The following is a 24817-nucleotide window of genomic DNA, read 5'->3' on the forward strand; positions in this document are numbered from 1 at the left end:
TTTGCCATTCATGTAGGGCAACTGTCCGCTTGGTTCTTCAGCACAAGCTTACATCCTGCAGCTCTTCCAAGCTTACCAACCAAGTTTAGAGGTACTTGCCACACCTTTCAATCATTAGAGTCACCAAAGCACACCCTTGCTCACAAAAAAGGATCACTACAACCAGATGGTCTGCCACTTCACATCTGAAGAGTGTTAATGCTTATCTCTAGGACACAACATTCCCCTTCGAGTGTATCAACCATGCTCGATCCGGAATGATTTTTTCAAGCCTTACATCAAGGCTTACAACACCCCCTCAAACGGAAATTTCTATTTTCAAGTGCGACAGTCATTATCTGAGTATCTCAATATGATCACGAGCTCACCACTCTTCCAAGAGTCTACTCATCTAGGAGTTGTGTTTGCCCTCTGTTCCATCCTAGGAACCACGCCTTACTTCTCCGTGAGTTTCTCGCTCTTAGTCCTAAGAGTCCAGGTAGCTCTCCACCTTTAACCATGGGGCAACATATTAAAGGTTGATCCATATATGTCTTGATACTCTAAGTATAACAATGCCTTCACCAAGCTCACCACCTTGACAAGAGTCAACTTGTTCCCGGAACCTGAGCATGCCCTCTTCTCATTCCTAGCAGTCACATCTTAATGCTTCACAAATCATCCACTAATTGTCCAAGGAAAATGTCTTCTAGCTCATTGATCTTTAGCAAGGGGGCAATATCCATGAAAGTCAATCCTGCATTTGTCACCATATCATCATAACCACTTCATTGGTTATACACTTGTCCACTCATATCTAGCCATCACATTGGCTTTGGGGCGTTCTGAACAGGGGCTCCTATCATGGCCCTCACACCTTCTCTAAGGTGTCTTCACCCGTTGTCATGGGGCGGTTTGATCTTAGGCTCATATCATGGCCCTCACACCTTCTCTAAGGTGTCTTCGCTCGTTGTCATGGGGCAGTCTGAACTTGGGCTCATATCATGGCCCTCACACCTTCTCTAAGGTGTCTTCACCGTTCATAGGTGGTCGCATGCTCCTTCAGCAGAGATGCTTCAAAGTGGCTCTAAAATTCTCTACCACTATGTGGACTATAGGAGAGATTACTGTCACTGACTACATAGAAAGAGAAAGTTGCGGTTTACTCCTTGCAATCCTTCACCTCAATTTCTATGTTTAGAGCTTCTGCGCCTTTCATCATCGCACTTGACAACTCCACCTACACCAACTCTCTTTGTCTTCGCCTTTCATCAGAGGCGGTCGCCTTTTATCACAGGCTTTTGTACCCCCTCAATTAGGTGCCTCTACAACAGCTGTCTTTCCATCCTTGCATGTATTTGAAAGGTCTTCGCCTGTTGTCTTCATCAAGAGCATAAGAGACTTCCTATTGTACAACCTCTAACAGTCTCTGCTCTGAGCTTCATCTGGGAACTCTTCTTCTCCTTGCACATGTTGTCTTATAACAGTACCTTATTGGATCGTACGGGTACTCCTGCACAATCTCCATGTGCCCTCGTGAAATTTCTGTTCTCCAGATTCTCGCTATTCCTTGCTTATATTTGACAGCAGCTCATCTTGTCACAACACCTGTCCAAGTCAAAATAGGGTGCCAATCTTTATCCCCTTGTTGTATTTCTCTTTTATTATTAGGGTCTTCATCAATTCTCCCCTCCAAAAATCACAGTCATCAAATCTAACTTCTTTGGAGAAATCATCACTTTATCAGATCCTTGAACATGTGGAACCCAACTATTCCTTTATGCAGTCATATTGCTAGTCTTCAACCGTTTCATTACAAATTGCTATATATACAAAAATAGTACCGTATGGATAATCCTTCCACTAAGCAAGTTTCTAAGAAAGATTGGAGGGGTCACATCGGTCCCGCTTAAAACCCAATCTCCTAGACAGAACTTCTTAGGCCATATCAATCCATCGTACTGTCTTTCCGTATATACAACCATTTGCTAGCTTTGTTACAGCTTTTCTTTACAAGTGATTTGGAATATACTAGTTTAATACATGATTTCTCAACATCTGACGAGACTACTAGTGCTTAGATTCGTTAAGATTAGTCTTCGTTAATTTTCACTCTACACCTCTAATTGTCCATATGATCGAGTATCTAGAGTGTCCCAATTTTGCCTTCCCTCAAGGCAATTAACATTCCCCCATTAATCAATTCAGCACATATAATTGGGCAAATGTGTGCGACTTCTTTCTTCTTTATCTCCATCGACCACCATCATGACCTTTAAATGCCTCCTCATCGGGCAATCTCTTTCAACAATTCACCACCACCACTTTTGGTCTCAATCTTAATTATCGGACCGTACCATTACATCTGGAATGATCAAATTAGCTGGAAATAAGTCTGAAATCATCCAAATCGCATTTCAGACGGCTAAGATTTGATCAAAACATTTCTGGCTTGATGAACGGCCCAGATTCAATCTTAGATCCGGTTGCACATAGGATCAACTACACTGGATCCTATCCCTCAGCTCGCGGCTTGGCTCCAACTCGGCTCGGCTCAATTGTGCATGCTGACATCATCCTTGGCATGTCTACTGTGCATGCTGACGTCACAGTTACATCATGCTGATGCCATCCTTATCCGGGTCAGTCAAGTGGGTCGGGTCGTCTAGTATTCGGGTCGGGTCAGACCATCCAGATGAAGATGACGCGTGGCGCGCACCTGTGTGCGTGGCCAACCACCTCGCTAACGCTTGACGGCGCGTGCGGTGGTTTTTTACGTCCAATTTCGACACGGTTTTCACCAATGGCTTCATCTCTTCCTCCTCTATATAGTGGTATGGTCAAAACACAATTTTAACAACTTTCATTTTTGAGAAAAAAATCAAACACCACTTTAAACCATAGGCTCTGATACCAATTGTTGGGGATTCCGGATCCCCTATGCACGGACCAGTGGTGTTCTTATAGTTGCCCATTGGAGGCTAATCACACTGAGACACAATATTTAACGTGGTTAGGCAAAATTACCTACATCCAAGGGAGAGGTCCATATTATTAAAGATAGAGAAATGATACAAAACAATTACATGAAGGAGGAGGATCACTTCACTCAACTCAACTCCCAGCTCTCATTGCTGCACTTGCAACTGCTGCAATAACAGCAGGGCTGCTGCCCTTGGCAGCCCCTCACTTTCTCTCTTGGTCTCTCACATTCTGCACTCTCTCTCTCTCAAACTCTGCTCTCTCTCTCGATGCCTATTTATAGGCAAGAATGGTGCCACCAGCTCCAACTCTTCTTCAACAATGGTGGCTGCCAAACTTTGACATTTGGGAAGGGCTGTTGCATTTGTCAATAGTTGTTGCCGTCCATTAATGGTTGCTACACATTAATGGCAACCAACCCAACAGGGTTGTGTAACCTAAAAGGGTTTAGTGTTGGATGCTAACAACGTCAGGAAATTGAACTGAATCTTGGTTGATGCTCCATTTAGAAAAATTAAATTAAATTAAATTGAATTAAAAAATATTAAAGCTATTGTGACTGGATTTGAACACTAGACAAGTGTTGAGCTTCTTTTCTTGCAAACATCAAGGACTAAATTGCATAATCATGGAAGAGATTTAGCTCTTTTTGTTTTTTTAGATCCCTTGATTTTTTTTCCTTTTATATGGGATCCCATAATGTTGAGGAAAAGTATTTGATACTCTGTTTTGCGAAAAAAAAAAAAAAACAACAATTTCATTGATGTAAAATTAAAAATTAAGGCTCAAGAGATCATTTTTTTTAAAAAAAAAATCAGGGATCAAAAAAGATGGGCGGGGTAACTTGGCAGCGGTTGCAGGATGAGACCATGGCGCTATATCGATGCATGCGGCCTCTTTCGGCTGCGTTAGAAACGTCACAGCAGATCTTTCTATTTTGTGCAAGTTCTTAACAGAAAGTAGAAGTCTAGCCATGCATTTTATTATGTTGATCGAAGATAATAAACTCTTTGATATTCTTGATGTTAGAGTTAAGGGGTGCTATCAAAACGAAGAAGTTATCTTTGTTGCACATTTTGCAAAAAGATGCTTGAATTTGAATGGGAAAAGTCGACCTTGAATGAGAGAAGTCACATAGAATTGGAGAGGATAATTGGACTGTCTCAAAAAGAGCCAAATATTCAACAAAACTGTTAAATATGAAGGGAAAAAAAACGTCATGAATGATGCAAGCAATGACTGGGATACGGGTGATTTTGAAAGTGGCAGGACTCCATCATCTCATGGTGAACCACTGATAAATATTAAAACATGGTGATTTAAGAAGACATACCAATGGAGTAATGGGATTATTTTTCCTGCTGTTACTGTTATTGTATAATAAAAATAAAGTTTGCTGAATCGCTATAAATTAAACACATGTGTGTCTGTCTCTGTTTTTCCTTTCCCTTGTTACTATTTTGATGCGAATTAAACATATAAACATGTAATATGCTTTATCATGTGGGTGTAAATTATGCTGATTTTGCATGTCAATAGTTTTTAGATTAATTTTGTCAAAGAATAATGTCGTTCGATGTCAACTTCTGCTGTAATAAAGGAGGAGAGAAAAATAGGAGGATTGGAATTTCTATAAAAAAAATTGATTTAATCAACGGACAAAACTTGAAATATATAAGCTTTAATTTAAGAGTTATAATGGATTATTATTTTTTGTTGAAAAGTAAAACAGAAGAAAAAAATTGTAACTTCCTCTTAGATTATTTAAAATTCTATGATAATAAAATAGTTAAATTATTAAGTAATTGTCCTGTACTTCTTCACTGCGACTCGGACTAGAATTTTTTAAAACAAAACACATTCTAATATTATTAAAACAAAATCCTACAATATTCTTATTCGAAAACAAAGGAAAACATTAATAAGGAGAACTTTCATTTGGTGGTATTACTGTTTAGATATCGTTTGTTCAAATTTTTCTCTCTACTCTCTGTTTTTTTTTTTTTTATGGATTTTTCTATCCCTTTTGTATATGTTCATTACATCCTATAACATTAACTAAACACAATCTTGCAATCTCTATATAACTCTTTTTGAATTAGGCTTGCAAGTTGATTGCTGATTAATTTCTAAAGATATGTTCATTCTAAATACTTATCTTCTGGATATTCCACATTATAATAATATCTTGGCACTCTCTAGATTTCAAAATTTTTATCCCTCCTCCTTGCGATTTACAAGTCGCAAACTCTGGAAATAGTAAAGGAAAAATGAGCTTTTGAAGCACATGAAATCTCCTTGGATTTCTATCTTAATCAATTTAGTTTGAATCAAACCTAGAAAAACAGGTGTGATTAAAAAAAAAACAATACCACCATAGCAATTATAAGGCAAACCAAACACCAAGCAGCTTATCTTAGGTAGGGCGTACTAGGGGTGCTAATACCTTCCCTTTATGCAACCAATCCCTTGCCTTAGAATATCTGAAAGACCAGTTAGGTTTCCTAGTAACCATAATACTAGGTGGCGACTCCCTTATTCACAATCAAAACAAAAGACCCCGAAATCAATCGAGGATCGCTGCGACGCCACGCTCCACCGCGAGGGTGCGACAGGATGGCGACTCCGCTGGGGACTTAGGACTAGGCTTGGTAATTTGTTTGTTTATGCTATGTGTTATTGGTTTTTGTTTTCTTATATGAATGATACTTTGTTTAAAAGCTTTAGCATGCATCTTTACATTCTGTCATATATGGTATAGTTATGCATCACTTTATTATTATTATCTTTTTGAGGGCACACACATTTAACTTTAAGTTAAGTGGGGAACTAGCAGCTTGCCTTATTACTTGAGTCAAGGTTTAAGTTTGTGTAAACCCCAACTCTTTGTTGAGTGTTTAGACTGATAGTGATTGGTACATGTGTCATCCCACTATCTGCTGAACCCCCATATTGCCTTCACGAGGGCTATCACTGGGACAACAAGAGACCCTTTTTTAGAGACCAAGTAGTAAACCTACCCTATGTCTCACATAAAGGAACTAGAACATATCCTTAGGTTGTATGCTTCATAATATCTTTTGCATCAAAACAAGTCTAACCCTAAGGCATTTTGAATTGAAGAACTTGTGAATGAAATGGCCACCATTGCTAAATTTTCCATCATAGAATATGGGAAAAGTTCTAAACTGTCACAATTGACTGAAGGAGACTGCCTTAGAAGCGATGCTAAGAAGCTATCACCAATCAAGAACCTGAATTGCATTATTAATGAGGTGAACAAGTTAACGACTCACTTTCAGAATGTGGATAAGGATGCATTTTTTAGGAAATACGGACGTTTGGTGGAAATTGCAAGGGTAGAAGTTTTAAGCCCAGATATGCTAGCCTTAGTTCATTTTTGGGATCCAGATTACCAGTGTTTTTCTTTTGGAAGCATAGACCTATGTCCCACTATAGAGGAATATGGGATATTGACTGAGTTTCCAAACAATTTGTATCAGATTTATTTGCCTTTGAGATCTGACAAGATCATCCCCGAACTGTCAAAACTGCTCAGAATCTCAAACTTGGAAAAGTTTTTGGAAAAGAATGCTACCGGTCTAAAATGGAGGATGCTAGAAATTGAACTGGAAAAGAAGACAGGATTAGAAAAAAAGAGATTGATTGCCTTGGGCATATTTGGCCTTGTGTTGTTCCCAAGTCAGACGGGTGTAGTGAGTTTGGAGGCCGCTGCTGTTTATGTAGAGTATGAGAATACACAAATCAATTCAGTGGCTGCTATTTTAGCTGAAACCATCTTGACACTTAATCATTGTAGGAGGACTGGAAAAGGAGCAATGAGATGCTGCACATAGTTGTTGTATATCTGGATGGTTAACCATATCAAAACAAAAAAACCTGTCTTCAATAATTTTTGGTGGTTCACCCAAAGACCCTTGAAGTTGGTAAAAGAAGAAGAATGGGGAGATCTAGACAACCAAGGTTGGGTTGACAAATTAGAAGGTTTGCCTAATAGTGATTTCAAGTGGAGAGCCTCATGGGTAATGACAGTGAAAGTCCTAATGAGTTTTGGATAGAGACGTTGGGTGCCATTGGTGGGGATTATAGGCTATGTGAGTTATGATGCTGTCCTGGTTGTAAGGTAACTTGGGGGCATGCAGTTTGTTCCAAGGACTATGGGAATTGCTCAATTCTTTGGTTTGTTCAAAGATCTCATTGCACAAGAAGTTTTGGAGATCATCAAAAAAGATTGGAAGCATCTGGTTTTGCTTGAGGTAGAAGGTTTAAAGGATCCAAGTGCAAGTGAAGGATATGCAAGATGGAGAGACTTAACAGCTTCAGCCATGCTTTATGTAGGAGTCAAATCTCCTTAAACTGTAGAAGAGCCTATTAAGAGAAAAAGGGTCAATAATGAAGAGGAGTTAACAAGACAAGTGGAAAAACTTCGGACAGGGTTAAGCAAAAGCAGAAATGACAAGGCAATGTTGGAAGAAATAGTGCTAAAAGAAGATAAAAGGAGAGCATTTCTAGATGAGCAAATACAATCTAGAGATGCGCGAATAACAAAGCTTGAGTTAAAGCTGGGTGAGGAGAAGATTATTAGGGAAAGAAGTGAGAAGGAGTTAAGAGGGATGAGTTTGGATTGGATGCAAAGTTGCTCTAAACTTGAAGCAATGGAGATTGACTTCAACGATTGCCAAGGAAGTGCAGAATATTACCAAGAAAAATTTGCACAAGTCCAGTTCGAACTGATGGATAGGATTTGAAAGTATGAGGATTTGAACAAGCAATATATGGAGTTGGAAAGTCGTTCGATGGAGATTGCAAAAGAAAAAAGTAAAAGGAAAGGTTTTGAGGCTGTTGAAATAGAATTAGCAGTTAAGAAGAATTAGATAAAAGTTATGAGGATAAAACTTGACAAGGAACGTGAAAAGGTGAAGTATTTGGACGAGAAGCTAGCAGCAATGGAAAAACACAAAGATCAAATCGACGCCAACAACGCTGCTTTAAACAGAACCAATATGTTGCTCATAGAAAAGATGACCAAGACAGATGAACAAATGGACGAAGCTGCTGCACATGCTTGAATTATTAGAATAAATGCGCGAAATATGGGAGGGGACATCATTTGCTATTGCCGAAGCCTAGCTGAAACCGATGCCTTTCTAGGGAAGATTGAGAACCCTGGCTTTGCCTTTTTACCTTTGGCTAGAGAGTTTGTGAAGGAAAGGGATTAATATATTTTGTATTTCCTTTTTATTTATAAATGTAATAAACTTATCAAGCATTAATGAAAAGGGCGTTGACCCATCTTTTTATGCAAAATCTGTCTCTTGGTGAATATGATTCAAGCAAACGACTTGAAAGGCAATACTTCTAGCAATGTGACAAGAGAACTTATGTTTATAAAGTGGTGGCTATTATCCGTTCACAAGAAGGTTGCATCCATACCCAATATATAAAGGATTCTCATCACAATCATGCATTTTCTCATACATCTATACACGGATCTGTAGACTAAGAAACATAGGTCCCCCTTTTAGAATCCATAACACTTGACTAAGGAAAATGATGAAAAATGATGAAAAATGAAGAAAGGTCACACCTAGTACCAAAAAGAGCTTGAAGGAATTTGGAATGATGTTGCGCACCTAATCGGTTTGCTCGAGAAAATGTTTTGAGACAAATTTTTCCCTTTAATGAGATTATGCATTTTCAAAAGTTCATCTTGATGTTTTTACACATCACTTTCCATTTTCAAAGTGGATCTTCCAAAACAAACACCTGCACTTTACACTGAGAATGAATGGCCAAACTTTAAAGAATACATAGTAGCTGTAGAAGAGGAAGAATGGGATAAAAATAGGACAACATGAACAAGCTTGGAAGCCCACTAAAGAGGAACTTGAAACCATAAATGTGGGTAATGAAGAAATCAAGAAAGAGCTGAAGATAGGGACTTTGATCACTCCTAAAGAAAGAGAAGAGTTGGTTACTTCGAGATTATATAGATATTTTTGCTTGGTCTTATGAGGATATGTCTGGCTTAGATACGGATATTGTAGTACAACGAGTACTTCTGGTAGAAGGATGCAAATCGGTTAAGGAAAAGTTAAGAAGAATCCATTCGGATGTCTTGATCAAAGTAAAGGTAGAAATTGAAAAGCAGTGAACACTGATTTTCTAGAAGTAGTCAAATATCCACAATGGGTGTCCAACATAGTGGTATTACCCAAAAATGAAGATAAATCAGAGTTTGTCTACCATACATAGATATGGTAGTTGACAATGCAGCACATAGCTCCACATATTCCTTTATGGATGGATTTTCGAGCTACAATCAGATAAAAATGGCGTAAGAGGATAAGAAGAAGACAACATTTGTAACACCATGGGGAACCTTTTGTTATAAGGTCATGTCATTTGGGTTGAAGAATGTCAGGGCCACCTACCAAAGGGCCATGATGACTTTATTTCATGACATGATGCACATACATAGATATGGTAGTTGACAATGCAGCACATAGCTTCACATATTCTTTTATGGATGGATTTTCGAGCTACAATCAGATAAAAATGGCGTAAGAGGATAAGAAGAAGACAAAATTTGTAACACCATGGGGAACCTTTTGTTATAAGGTCATGCCATTTGGGTTGAAGAATGTCAGGGCCACCTACCAAAGGGCCATGATGACTTTATTTCATGACATGATGCATAAGAGATTGAGGTATACATGAATGATATGACTGCTAAATCTAAAGAGGAAGAGAGTCATGTCCAAATATTGAAGGAATTATTTGAAAGACTAAGGAAGTATAAGTTGAGGCTTAACCATGCAAAGTGTTCATTCGGTGAAATCTAGGAAGTTGTTGGGATTTATGATGAGTGACAAAAGGATAGAAGTGGACCTTGGTTAAGTAAAGGCTATTCAATCTATGTCAACTCCCAAGGCTGAGAAGGATGAAAGAAAGTTCTTAGAAAGGTTGAATTACATTACTCGATTTATATCCCAATTAACCATGACTTGTGACCCAATCTTCGATTGTTAAGGAAGAAGAATCTCGGAATTTGGAATAAGAGTGTGAAGAAGCTTTCGAGAAAATCAAGCAGTACCTTCTTATAAAGATGTGTTTTCAGTTGAGGAAGGAAAATTAGATTGGTGGACTATGTACTTTGATGGTGCTGTAAACGTATGTGGTAATAGAGTTGATGCAATGATAATCTCTCCTAATAAAAAGTAGTATTCGATTTTAGTTAAGTTGCAATTTGGGTGCAATAACAACATAGGAGTATGAAGCTTGCATTCTCGTTTTAAAGGTGGCATTAGAGTTAAATATTAGAAAGATAGATTTGTATGGAGACTCGATTTTGATTATTTGCCAAGTGAAAGGAAAAGGGCAAACCAAGGACGAGAAGTTGAGACCTTACCAAAAATACCTGTCTAAATTGGCTTGAGAATTTGAGGAAATAAAATTCACCCAGTTAGGAATGGAAGGAAACCACTTTGTTGATGCTTTTGTCATATTAGCTTCTATGGCTAGAATAGACTTTGGGCACAAGGTACAGTCGATACACATTGATATCAGAAATAACCCAGCTCATTGTTGCTCAGTTGAGAGAGAAATACATGGAAACCCTTGGTACTATAATATCAAGAATTTCATCCAAAAATATCTATCTTAATGGGGAAACTTTGTATAAGAAATTATCTGACAGAAGTTTGTTGAGATGTTTGGATGACATGGAGGTAAAAAAGTGGTGAAGAAATTTATGGAAAGAGATTTGATCAGTCTATATGGTCCACTAGAAAAGATTATGACTAATAATGCCCAGAACTTCAATGGCAAGATGATAATAGAACTCTGTCCTAAATGGAAAATCAAGCATTCCAATTCCTCGCCATATAGGCCAAAGATGAATGGTGTGGTAGAAGCTGCTAACGAAAATGTCAAGAACATTATTTAGAAGATGGTAGTCACCTACAAGGATTGGTATGAGATGTTGCCATTTGCCCTTCACACGTACCGCACCACAGTCCGAACCTCAATAGGAGCCACCCTGTATACGTTGGTATATGGAAGGAAGGCGGTGATGTCTTTAGAAGTGGAAATCCCCTTATTGAGAGTATTGATAGACTTTAAGCTAGAAGAGGTAGAATGGGCAAAGGTTAGATATGAACAACTGAATCTGATCAGTGAAAAGAGGATAAATGCAATCTGTCATCATCAACTCTGTCGCACCCGACATCGCGGCAGCCCACAAAATAATCCTTGATTGTGGAAAAAGAACAGATTTCTGGCATCTTGTTCTTTTAGGGGAAAATGTCTTGTTTGAGGAGTCACCACATAGTATTACGGTCACTAGGAACCCTAACTGGTCATCAGAGATTATATGGCTCGGGATTGGTTACGTAAAAGGGAAGATATTATCACCCCTTAAACGTTCTGCCTGAGGCAGACTGCATTGTTGGTTTTGTCTTAAATTGCTAAATGTTTATTACTTTATGCTATGATAATTTGCTTATAACATTCCTGACTCTGGCATTAGTGAATATTCAACTACGAATATCTCCAACTCTAGCGTTGGTAAATATTATTTTGCTAAAAAAAAAATTAGATCAATATTTTTTATTCCCTACTCGAGCGCCAGTGAAAAAATAAATTTATTTTTAAGCATGCACATATTTTTTTTATTTTTCTAGCTAAATAAAATAAAATACAACAAATAAAAATAATATAAATTTAAACCGGTATTTTTATTCCTGACTCTGGCGTCAGTGAATAAACCAATAAATTTATATTATATTTATTCATGCATACTCATTTTTTATTTTTTTATTTTTTCTACCTTTTTTATTTTTCTATTTTTTTATTTTTTCTATTTTTTTGGGGGTTGGGTCACTGGTCTAGACCAGTGACCCGGCTGGGTGGCAGGCGTGCGTTAATGAATTATAATTCACTTGCTACAGTAGCAAGTGAATTATAATTCACTGCCACTGTAGCAGTGAATTAAAATGCAAAAGGGTAGAGATGAGGGACGACTTACCTGGTGCAGCAAGGCGTAGCCGGAGACGATGGCGCACTGTGCTGGACGAACGACGCTGCCTCCTCTTGCTCTTCCTCTCTTCTTCCTTTTCTTCCTCCTTTTCTTCCCCGGTTCGTCCCTGTATTTCTTTCCTGGAGTGCCCTGTTTCTGGTGCAGTGGCTGCTGAAGATGGAGCTCTGGAGTTGCTGCTTCTGGAGGCGACGAAAACGGTTGTGAAGCTTGTGGTGACTCTTTTCTACTGCTTTCCTTGGTCTTCCTTATGTGCTTCCTCTGCTCAGGACATCAACGATGGTGATGAAGATGTTAGGTGCTGTCGGTTGAATGGAAGCTTGCTCCCCTGTTTCTGTTTTTCTGCATGCGTCTTCCCTAGTTTCCCTTTCCTAAGCTGTTGCTTGTGATATTATTAGAAAACGAAGACGCAGACGATGACGATGGTCGATGGTGATGGAGGTCTTCACCCAGGAGATGAGGGTTCTTCCCCTGCGTTTTTCTTATTGTTGTTCGTCTCTGTGTTTTTTTTCTGTTCTCTGTTTTCTTGCTCTCGTTCTCTCTATTTTCCTGCGTTTTTCTTTTCCTTGTCTGCCCATTTCCCCCAGTTTTTCTTCCTCCTGTTCGTGGCCTTTTTTCTTTAGCCTCCTCTGTTTCTTTGAGAAGAAACAGAGGAACGAAAGTCTTTTTTTTTCCTAGTCTCTCCCGGTTCTCTGTGGTTCCTCCCCCCTCGGTTCTGCCCTTTCTTTTTCTCCTTTTATAAGACCCAAAATCAGTGGTAACAGCCGGCCTCATAAATGCCCTGCAACCGATCCTTTAAGCACCTTCAATGATGAAACGTAAACGGTGGCTGCCAACGGGTGAAACGTCTCTGCCATCAATGGCGGAGCCGTTGCTGAGGGAAAAGACAGTGAACAGTCGCTGCGAAACGACTCCATTTTCCAGTTCTAAAGGTTGCTTTCAATTTAATCCTTGTAATTCTTGTAATTTTGCAATCAAGCCCCTGGTTAAAATGTAATCGGATCCTTACATTTCCGCGCATTTTCAAGCTGGTCCTTGGATTTTAATTGTTGCAATTTAGATCCCAATTAAACTCCAAACTTTGATATTTCTTTAATTAAGTCCCTGATTTCATTAATTTAATTAAATCCAAAGTCCAATTAAGTCTAAAACTTATCAATTCTCCAATTAAACCCCTGATTGGATTAATTAAATTAATTCCAAGCTTAATCAAGTCTCAAAACTTATCAATTCTCCAATTAAAACCTTGATTGGATTAATTAAATTAATTCCAAGCTTAATTAAGTCTCAAAACTTATCTATTCTTCAATTAAACCCTTGACTTGATTAATTAAATTAATTCCAAGCTTAATTAGATTAATTCCAAAGTTTAATTAAACCCCAAAACTTCCAATCATGTTGCCCTTAACCCAAATTTTAATTCATTCTTCATTTATTTCATTTTACTTGTTTTTTCATCATTATTATTTTTTTATCATCATTTTTTTATCCTTTTCAATAAATAAAATAATAATAATAATTAAAATAAAAATGGTCAAAAATTGGTTATGACAAACTCTATCAAAGAAGGATGGCCAAATCATATGACAAGAAGATTTGACCTTGAGGATTCCACGAAGGAGATCTTGTATTGAAGAAAATATTGTCTTTTACAAGGAGAAGATCAGAGTAAATGGGCGCCGAACTATGAGGGCGCTTACGTGGTGAAGAAAGCATTCTCGGGAGGAGCTTTGTTGTTATCTAGAATGGATGGAGAAGATCTAGTTAGGCCAGTGACTTCTGACTCTGTAAGGAAATATTACGCTTGATGTATTCCGTAATCTGCCAATCAATAAAATAAGTTTGGCCATGAATTTTCTCTATAAAGCACCTTTCTTCATAAAACGCATGATCTCATAGCATTTGAAATCTTTTACTTAAACAAACTCTTTTTTTACGCATGACTAAGGAGATGACTCCATTAATTGGAGAGAACCAAATCAAATCTAAACTTGACATATTTTTGCACACCACACTGGGGGCAAGAAGTGTATGAAGTGCACATAGGGGTCCATAGTGAACCAAAGCCCAAAGCGGTATCATCATAAAAACTTCTAAAAAAGCATCTTTTATGAGAATTGCTAATTGCATTGAAAGTTTCAGTTTTCATGAACAAAACCAAATCTTTTGAGTTTTCCTTTTAAAATAATAATAAAAGACAATACTCAATGGAGCAAGAAAGGGCCTTATAAGGAACCAAAGATCTCTTCACCAAGAGGATAGGAAGTATAACGCGTGGAGCATATTCTGTTTCAAGAGGACGAGTCGGACAAACAAATGGAAACAAGAGCTCAATAAGTCTACAACAGAAAGGGGGACCTATGTTTCAAAAATAGGTAACAAAAAAAGCATGCATGCTATATTGTCATAACACTAACCTAGCAGGAGAAGGTGTGAAGAAGGCTAAAATAGTTCCAAGTTTTTGGGAAAACCGTTAAGGTCCAAAATATCAAGTCAACAAAACTACAGAAAATGATAGGAATTGTGAACCAGCACTGCTTCATCCCTCGAGGTAAGATGATTTCTTTTTAAGTTCAAAACGGGCAGGTCACCTGATATTGAGATCATTTTGTGAAAAAAGAATTGAATTTTTCTAAAAATAGGAAAGGCCATCCGATATTGAGACCATTCATTAGAAAAGCGTGGAGTTTTCTAAAAAAAATTTAAGATGGGCAGGTTACCCGATATTGAGACGATTTCTTAGAAAAGCGTGGAGTTTTCTAAGAATTTTAAAAGGGGCCGGTTGCCTAATATTAAAACCATTTCTTAGAAAAGCATAGAGTTTTCTAAGAATTTTAAGATGGGCCGATCACCTGATATTGAGACCATTCATTAGAAAAGCATGGAGTTTTCTAAAGAATTTTAAGAGGGGTTGGTCACCTGATATTGAAACCGTTTCTTAGAAAAGCGTGCAGTTTTCTAAGAATCTTAAGATGGGCAGGTCACCCAATATAGAGACCGTTTCTTAGAAAAGCGTGGAGTTTTCTAAAAAAATTTAAGAGGGACCGGTTACCTATTATTGAAACCGTTTCTTAGAAAAGCGTGGAGTTTTCTAAGAATTTTTAAGATGGGTCGGTCACCTGATATTGAGACCGTTTCTTAGAAAAGCGTGGATTTTTCTAAGAATCTTAAGATGGGCAGGTCACCCGATATTGAGACCATTTCTTAGAAAAGCATGGAGTTTTCTAAAGAATTTTTAAGAGGGGCCGGTGACCTAATATTGAAACTGTTTTTTAGAAAAGCATGGAGTTTTCTAAGAATTTTAAGATGGGGTGGTCACCTGATATTGAGACCGTTTCTTAGAAAAGCGTGGTTTTCTAAGAATCTTAAGATGGGTAGGTCACCCGATATTGAGACCATCGTTTCTTAGAAAAACGTGGAGTTTTCTAAGAATTTTAAGATAGGCCGGTCATCTGATATTGAGACCGTTTCTTAGAAAAGCGTGGAGTTTTCTAAGAATCTTAAGATGGGCAGGTCACCTGATATTGAGACCATTTCTTAGAAAAGCATGGAGTTTTCTAAAGAATTTTAAGAGGGGCTAGTTACTTGATATTGAGACCGCTTCTTAGAAAGGCATGGAGTTTTCTAAGAATTTTAAAATAGGCCGGTCACCCGATATTGAGACCGTTTCTTAGAAAAGCATGGAGTTTTCTAAGAATCTTAAGATAGGCAGGTCACTCGATATTGAGACCGTTTCTTAGAAAAGCATGGAGTTTTCTAAGAATCTTAAGATGGGCAGGTCACCCGATATTGAGACCATTCCTTAGAAAAGCATGGAGTTTTCTAAAGAATTTTAAGAGGGGCCGGTTACTTGATATTGAAACCGTTTCTTAGAAAAGCGTGGAGTTTTCTAAGAATTTTAAGATGGGCCGGTCACCTGATATTGAGACCGTTTCTTAGAAAAGCGTGGAGTTTTCTAAGAATCTTAAGATGGGCAAGTCACCCCATATTGAGACCATTCCTTAGAAAAGCGTGCAGTTTTCTAAAGAATTTTAAGAGGGGCCGGTTACCTGATATTGAAACCGTTTCTTAGAAAAGCGTGGAGTTTTCTAAGAATTTTAAGATGGGCCGGTCACCTGATATTGAGACCATTTCTTAGAAAAGCATGGAGTTTTCTAAGAATCTTAAGATGAGCAAGTCACCCGATATTGAGACCATTCCTTAGAAAAGCGCGGAGTTTTCTAAAGAATTTTAAAAGGGGTCTGTCACCTGATATTGAAACCGTTTCTTAGAAAAGCGTGGATTTTTCTAAGAATATTAAGAGGGGCCCGTCACCCGATATTGAGACCATTTCTTAGTAAAGCGTGGAGTTTTCTAAGAATTTTAGGATGAGCAGGTCCCCCGACCATTTCTAAAAATAAAAAACATTTAGTTTTTCTAGATAAGCAGGTCACCTGATAGGGAAACCATTGTTTAGGAAAAGCACAAAGTTTTAGCATGATCAGACAATTTATCTTTACAACACTTACTACGCGAAGCACTTGACAAGTTTTGCTTCGTAAGCATTGTAAAGAGACGACATCTGTTGTTACTTAATTTTGGACCCCAAGTGCTGGAGATGGTGTATACCCGTTTTGAACCGAGTGTAGGAGTGTAGCTCATGTTTGCTAGAAAATTAACAAAAGCAGAGGAGAAAGAAATATTTTTTTTTTTCGAACCCTGTTTGAGCTGTTTTCTGCTCTCTTTATCCTTCCCCTATGCTTCCAAAATGATCAGGTTTTCTTTTAGATTAATCAGGAGTCTTCATAATGCTAAATTTGTTCCATCTTTATCTGGTCTTTAAAGTTGGATAAATCCCTAAGAATTTGCACTAAAAAAAATGGTTCTGTTGCTGTTGCAATTTTTTTTGTTGCAATTTTTTTTGTTCCAAATTAGGCTCTGATTTTGATATGGTTTCGTACGATATCTGACCATCCTAGCTATGTTCTATCACTCATGACATGTTGAAAAATTAACCTACACCTTTATTGGGTCCTAGGGATCACTGATCTTAGGGCAAACTCTCAGTCAAATTTGGATGCTCGGCATTGTCAGATCAAGAACCTTTTTGACCAACTGGATTACTACCAGATTCTGTTCTTTAAAATAATTTTATCTCAATTTGAATCCTTCATCAAAGTTGTAGTCTGGGACACGTAGATGAATTTGGGCCTTTGAATTGCTTGATTTCGATATCAGAAGCTCAAGATATTCCTGTTTGAATATCTAGTGTGAAAGTAGGGATTCCTGTCGCGAGAAGGATATAACCCAAGTTCGCGGGACTGATTCGAAGGATTTTTTTTTGGACCAAGGACTGAATCGAAAAGTGTTAAAATAAGGGATTGAATTGAAGAAGGATATTGAAAGCTGGAGAGGGGGGCTGGATCATAAAAAATGACAGGATTTTTACCATATCAAATAAGGAAAATAAGACTTTGTCGTTGCACCCTCCATCTGATTTCTTTCTTTCTTTTTTCTCTGCAAATTCCTGTTGTTTTTCCTTTATCATCACGCCTGATTTTTGGAGCTGCAACCACGTTTTTATTGCTCATTTCAAAGGGAGCAGCTGGCCCTATGGAAGGAAAGAAAGAAGCCACACCATCCTCTAAAAAACTAGAAAGAAATCAGACATCAGAATCAAAATATTTAAGTTTCCTTTTTGCGTTTTTTTACTGCAAATCAGTAGGGATTTGCATCCTAGAATTTATGCATTGAATCTTTCCTAAATAGAGATATATTTAGACTATATATAAGCCCTTCTAATGACCTAACGGGGGAAGAAAGAAAGAGCATAAAAAGAAGAGAAAACCAGGGAGAAAAGAGCAAGAAAAAACAACTAAAGAAAGAAAAGAAAAATGTAAGAGAGGCAAGGAGTAAAAAACACAGATAGCAAGGGAACATAAAGGTTTTTTCTTTGATCCTTTGGTCACTGTGAAAGAAAAAAAAAGAGAGGAGAAAAGAGAGGCAGACGACAGTAAAACCAGAAAAGCCAAGAGAACAAAAGAGAAAGTCTTTCTTTGGTTTTTCAAAGGCAAAAGGCAGAAGTTTTTTCCATCAGTTTGTGTCTCATCTTCTGCATTTGAAACGTGCAGGATCTGCAGGTATGAGTCTCAACTTCCTTCATCTTTGACATATTTAAAGCTTTTCTTGGTTTTTGTTTATTTTTTTCAAAAAAATCTGTTTTTGCTTTTGTTTCAAGGACGTTCATTTTCCATCTTAGCAACAAAGTGGCCTGCTCATGTCTTTGAGTTTAGTTTATTATCACTGTTAGAGCTGCGTTTTTGTGTTTTACTCCCTGGTGATGAGAAACTGTGAGCTTTTAAAGTCTCCACCGTCCCTTTCTCTCATCGCTCAAGCGTTCTCTTGCAATGGAACGCTATATAGAAACAAGTGTTTAGGTGCAGAAGAGAGAGTTTAAAAAACGTGAGGGAGGGTCCCTTTCTTCACTTAAGGATTTTTTTTTTCTGATTCTGGGTTCACACTTTCTTCTTTGTTTTTTTTTGTTTTTTTGAGTTTGCAGGGGGGGTCACGGTTCATGTTGAAATTTGTTTTTAGCTTCAGGACTCTGTTTTTTTATGTTTTGTGTACACTAACTTGTGTTTTAAATTGGTGTGCCGAACCTTATTTATTTGAGATGAATTGTTTTAAGCTTCTTGCGAATTTTGGAATAGGTGAATATTTTTTGTGATGTTTGTGTAATCGTGTTATTCATGTTTTGAAAAAAAAATGTTTTCTTGTGTGTTGCATACGGCCAATACCCTAACATGTTTTGAACGCTCTTTTTTTTTAAATACAAAAAATATTGGAAGTTTTAAAAATGTGTTTTCACATGGATTTCGTAAACAAAAAAAATTATTTTCTTGCATTTCTGGACTTTACAACATGTTTGTAAAACTCCAAAGGGTATTAGCCAATATTTCAAAAAATATAAAAATCTTATTTTGGGGGGAATTCATCTATTATTCACCGCTAATGTTTGGATAAAGAAATCTTTAAATGATGAATATCCAAAATATTATTGGGAATAATTTGTTATTATTCACTGTTAATATTTGGATAAAGAAACCCTGAGTGGTAAATATCCAAAATAATTTTCTAGGAATAATAAATCCGCACATATCCTTGAAAGAAGCCTTGATTATAATTGAGGACATTTCAATTTTTTACTCCATGATTTACGAGTCGTGAGATTATAAAACACTAAGGCAAAAATAGGCTTTTAAAGCAACCTAGATTTCTAAATTTTTGTCCCTCCTCCTTACGATTTACGAGTTACAAACTCTAAAAATAGTAAGGGAAAAATGAGCTTTTGAAGCACATGGAATCTCCTTGGATTTCTATCTTAATCAATTTAGTTTGAATCAAACCTAGGAAAACAAATGGGATTAAAAAAAAAACAACACACCATAGCAATTATAAGGCAAACCAAACACCAAGCAGCTTACCTTAGGTAGGACGTACTAGGGGTGTTAATACCTTCCCTTTACGCAATTAGTCCCTTGCCTTAAAATCTCTGAAAGACCAGTTAGGTTTCCTAGTAACCATAATACTAGGTGGCGACTCCATTATTCACAATGAAAACAAAAGACCTCGAAATCAATCGAGTATCGTCGCGCTCCGCCGCGAGGGTGCGACAAGGATCACCATCACTCCATCAACCGCATCATATGATTGGTGCCATGTCATGTGCTTAGCAGTCTTTGGTGACATAAATAACCTCTGCAGTGTAGGTGTGATTGGGAAGTATCTAAGTTTTTTATATGCCACGAGAGTCTTTCCCCTGCTAGTTCTGGGTTTGTAACGGGAATGCCCACATGTCGTGCACTCGATTAGCTCACCATTTTCAAGGTAGTATAACAAGCAGAAGTTAGGGCACATGTCAATTTTCTGGTATCCTAAACGGAGGGGTTTCATCATTCACTTTGCAGCATAGAAGTTCTTTTTCAACTTGTTCCCTTCAGGTAAAATGTTTCTCGCCCATTCGATAATTTTATCATAACCGGCTTTACTCAACCCATGATCTGACTTGATGGTGAACACTTGTGCCACGACCGATAATTTACTGTGATTCATGCAGCCATCCCATAATAGTTCGTCAGAATCTTTCAACAGATCAAAAAACCTAGTTGCATCTGTATTAGTTTCTTCTTCTATGATTGGATATTGACTGACATTACCTTAATTCATTCTCATTACATCCATAACCATATTCATGTAAGGATTACTGTTGTAATTTGCAACTCCCTGCACGTTGCTAGCACTAGAAGTTGACCCAACCACCCTTTCTCCTATGCTCTTATTACAAACAAATACTTCTCTGTGTGCATACCAACATAGGTAATTCTTCATGAACCCTTTGTGTAGAAGATGCATCATTACAACATCTAGATACAGATACTTTTTATTTTCACACTTCCTGCATGAACACCTAATACCGCCTCCAGTAAAATTTATGGGAATAGATGTTGTGAAATTAATAAAACCTAAACCCCGTTACAATAATCCATCCTCCGCAATCCTTGGAGCGAATCTCGATACATCCATGAACGATCATCCATGACTTCTATTGAACCTCTATAAAATTACAATGACAACATGTATTAATTAACTATGTTAGGTAAATAAATTTGCAAAAATATTGGTTTACTTCGAGATTATCCAACAAGCTAATTACAACTTCTCATAAATATTCATTATCAATTATCAACGTCCATACAAATTTATACATATAAATTTATGGAAATTACAACTTCGTAATAGCATTGATAAAAATTAAAACGGACCCATTAAACAAGCTATTAATTATTTCACCACAACACATGTAATTCAGTAATTCAACAAAGTTTCAACAATTTACAACCAAATACAATTTTACAAAATCTAAAACAAACCATAACAAGTACAAAATTATACATTCATACTACAAGTTTGTTCGAGAAATAACAATAAGCATGTACATACACTAACAAAATACATATATTAAAAAAACAATTAAATTGACATTTAAATGTTAAAATTAAAAAAAAAATATTTACTTACAGAAAATGATAAAATCCACAATAAATCAGAATATGGATACTGTGACCACAAAACTTAAAGAAATATTACTTGTGTTGAGAAGAGGGGTTTTTTTTGGGGGGGTGGTTGTTTGCAGTTTGGGAGGGGAGGAGAGAGTTGGGATGAGGAAGAAGAAGAAAAGGGTCGGCAAAGTGGTGATATATTCACTTTTACCGAATGAATCACCGACGGACTCATTATATCGATGATTCCGTCGGCACTTTTGACGGTGAATTGGTCACGTCGTTGTACGGAGATCCGGGTTTGAATTGATTGAGAAAATGATTGGTATAAAAAATTGATTGAGAAAATGAGGGTTTGAGAGGTTGGGAGCATAGAAAAAAAAAATAGAGAGAGAGAGAGAGATTCTTGGGATGTCTTGCAAAGTGCTTAATAAATTGGGTTAATTGATTGTGGTAAGATGTTTTTATTATTCTAAATGCACTTTCTTTTGTTAATTTTTATGAAAATCCCCAAATTTAGAAATTTAGGGTTTTGGTGTGTTTGTGTTTAGTTATTGGTTATTTTTGGGTTAGATAACATAGTTAATGATTAAATTAAAGATATTAAAAACTAAATTTTTGAAATTTGGGACCCTAAGTGGCGGGCCATGGTAGGGATTCTAGGAGAATGTAAAAACTTGATTAAATTATGTGATTTTGATATTTTAAAATGATACTGGGAATGCTTGGGTCGATATGGAATGTTGTGATGGGGATTGCTAGGCAGTTAGTTATTGCTGCAATATATTGGAACGGTGTAAATGTGGAATTTTGGCTAAATTGTGTGTGGTTTTGAGGATATAACGATGATGTGATGCAATAGTATGATGATGAAATTATATTTAATCATGATTATGATTCTTGATTAATTAAATTTTCATGGAAGTAAGGAATTGGAAAAAGTAATTGTGTAAATATTGGTGTTTTAATGATGTAATTAAGTTTAGAAATTGATTGAGAGTTTGCAATTTAAAAGATTATGTATACAAGTTAGTAATGGAAAATATAAAATTGTAATTTGAGTTACGATTAGTACTACGAAAAAAATGATGTGATTGAATAAGTATAAATAATGAGTTAAAATAAGAGATGTTTCCTTGAAAATTCTAACAAACATTTGATACTCTGTTTTGCGAAAAAAAAAAAATATTGGATTGGAAAAGATGAGCATGCATGATGAGGCCGTGACACTATCGGTGCATGCGGCCTCTTTCGGTTGCATTAGAAACATCACAGCAAGATCTTTCTATTTTCTGCAAATCTACCAGAAAGTAGAAGTTTAGCCATTCATTTTATTACGTTGATGAAAGATATTAATAAACTCTTTGATATTCTTGATGTTAGAGTTAAGGAGGGCTATCAAAACGAAGAAGTTATCTTTGTTGCAATATTACAAAAAGATGCTTGAATTTGAAAGGGAAAATTCGACCTTGAATGGGAGATTTCACATCAGAGTTGGAGAGGATAACTGGACTGTCTCAAAAAGAGCCAAATATTCAACAAAACTGGAAAATATGTAGAAAAAAAACCCTCATGGATGATGCAAGCAATGACTGGGATGCAGCTTCGACATCAATTACGGGTGATTTTGACCACTCTCGTGCAAGGTACCTGATTTATCACAGTGACATCAGTCTACAAACATACTGCTAGATGAGAAATATAGAGCAAAAGTATCTGATTTTGGATCTTCAAGATCAATATCCATCGATCAAATTCACTTGACCACTCTCGTGCAAGGTACCTTTGGCTACTTAGATCCCGAGTACTTCCAGTCTAGTCAATTTACAGAAAAGAGTGATGTTTATAGCTTTGGAGTGTTGAGCTCATAAGTGGACAAAAACGGATATTTTCTGTAAGCTAGACAGAAACTAGAAGTTTAGCCACACATTTTATTATGTTGATGGAAGATAATAGACTGTCTGATATTCTTGATGCTAGAGTTAAGGAGGGCTGTCAGAATTAAGAAGTTATCTTTGTTGCTAATCTTGCGAATAGAAGCTTGAATTTGAATGGGAAAAATCGACCTACAATGCGAGAAGTCACATCAGAGTTGGAGAGGATAATTGGATTGTCTCAAAAAGAGCTAAATATTCAGGAGAACTGTAAAATATCAAAAAACACCATGGATGATGCAAGCAATGACTGGGATGCAGCTTCGAAATCAATTACGGGTGATTTTAACAGTGGCAGGACTCCATCATCTCATGGTGTACCACTAATAAATATTAAAACATGGTGATTTAGATGATTGGGTTTTTCCCGTTGTTATTGTATAATAAAAATAAAGTTTTCTGAATCGCTGTAAAACACGTGTGTCTCTGTTTTTCATGGGAGAATAGCATAAATAATATATTCTGAATACAAAATGGTTGAGCAATTACAAGTGCAGAAGGCTATATTTGAGCTGAGATTTATATCCACATGAAAGTTCTTGTTTGTTTGTTTTCTATACGAAAGTAGATCCAATGAAATTTATACAAAGATGCTGAACTACATGAACAAAGACTTGACCATAAATTTTAAAGATGCACTATTTCTTCTCAATCACTTTCCGATTGGACCCAATAAATGCAGGGTAAGCTATCAGCTTTTGGCCTTCATACTGATGCTTTAGCTTTTATTAATCTTTCTCTGCTCGACAATGCAAAAGATCGACATAATGGAAACAAAAGATGCTGAACTACATGAACAAAGACTTGACCATAAATTTTAAAGATGCATTATTTCTTCTCAATGTTCACTTTCTGATAGGACCCAAGAAATGTAGGGTAAGCTATCAGCTTTTGGCCTTCATACTGATGCCTTAGCTTTTATTAAATGCAAAAGATTAACAAAAGATGCTGAAACTACATGAACAAAGACTTGACCATAAATTTTAAAGATTCCATGGGTTCAATCATACACATTATTATTTTTCTGATAACGTTACAAAATCAATTCATTTCATGATGTATCAAATCTTTTTTTTTATTGAGAAGTTAGTAATGAAAAATATAAAATTGTAATTTGAGATACCATTAGTACTATGAGATACCATTAGTATAAACAATGAGTTAAAATGATTTGGGATACTAACTTGAAATTAAATCAAGAGAGATGTCCAACGTTGATCTAGCAGTTGAGGGGAGCTCACAATAATGGAATGCCGGGTAGGTGCCACCACTATACTTCTTTAACTGCAGTATTGTTATTTCAATGCATCAAGTTTAATTACATAAAATAAATCTAACATATTTTATGGGAAATTTTGAATAATTTTAAAGTCAGCCATAAGGGCAAAGACTTATATATTGAATAAATTTACAGTTCATCGTAATGACAGAAACTTATTAAGTAAATTAAAGTTGACTGTTATGATGAAGACTCTTTATATAATTCTTAAGTAGGTTGAAATGCCGAAGATTTGTTGGATATATTCAAAGTTGATTGTTATAACGGAGACTTAATGATTCAATTCATAGTCGACCATGATGATAAATACTAACTAAATAGACTTAAAGTCGGCTACAATGACGAGGACTTATACCTGATAGTGAAATGATGGAGTTATAGTTGAAAATAAATAATTAAAATGAAATGAAAGTATGGTAACTATGTTTGTACCTAAGTTTTAGGGTAAAGAATATTCAACTGCTCTTATTCATTGTTTGTATTACTATGGATTGCAAGTTCTTCTTACCCGCCACCATAACATTGATCTTGTTGTTGGGATTGCATA

The 24817-nt window shown here is 36.6% G+C and overlaps 1 pseudogene; it reads left to right on the forward strand.

Annotated features, from left to right (window-relative positions):
• LOC133704750 (wall-associated receptor kinase-like 8) overlaps window positions 1–23338 on the forward strand; it is a 39961-nt pseudogene extending 16623 nt beyond the window's left edge.
• Window positions 23339–24817: the final 1479 nt, after the last annotated feature.

This window comes from Populus nigra, chromosome 1 (genome assembly GCF_951802175.1).
Source record: "Populus nigra chromosome 1, ddPopNigr1.1, whole genome shotgun sequence".
In the NCBI taxonomy this organism is placed as follows: domain Eukaryota; kingdom Viridiplantae; phylum Streptophyta; class Magnoliopsida; order Malpighiales; family Salicaceae; genus Populus; species Populus nigra.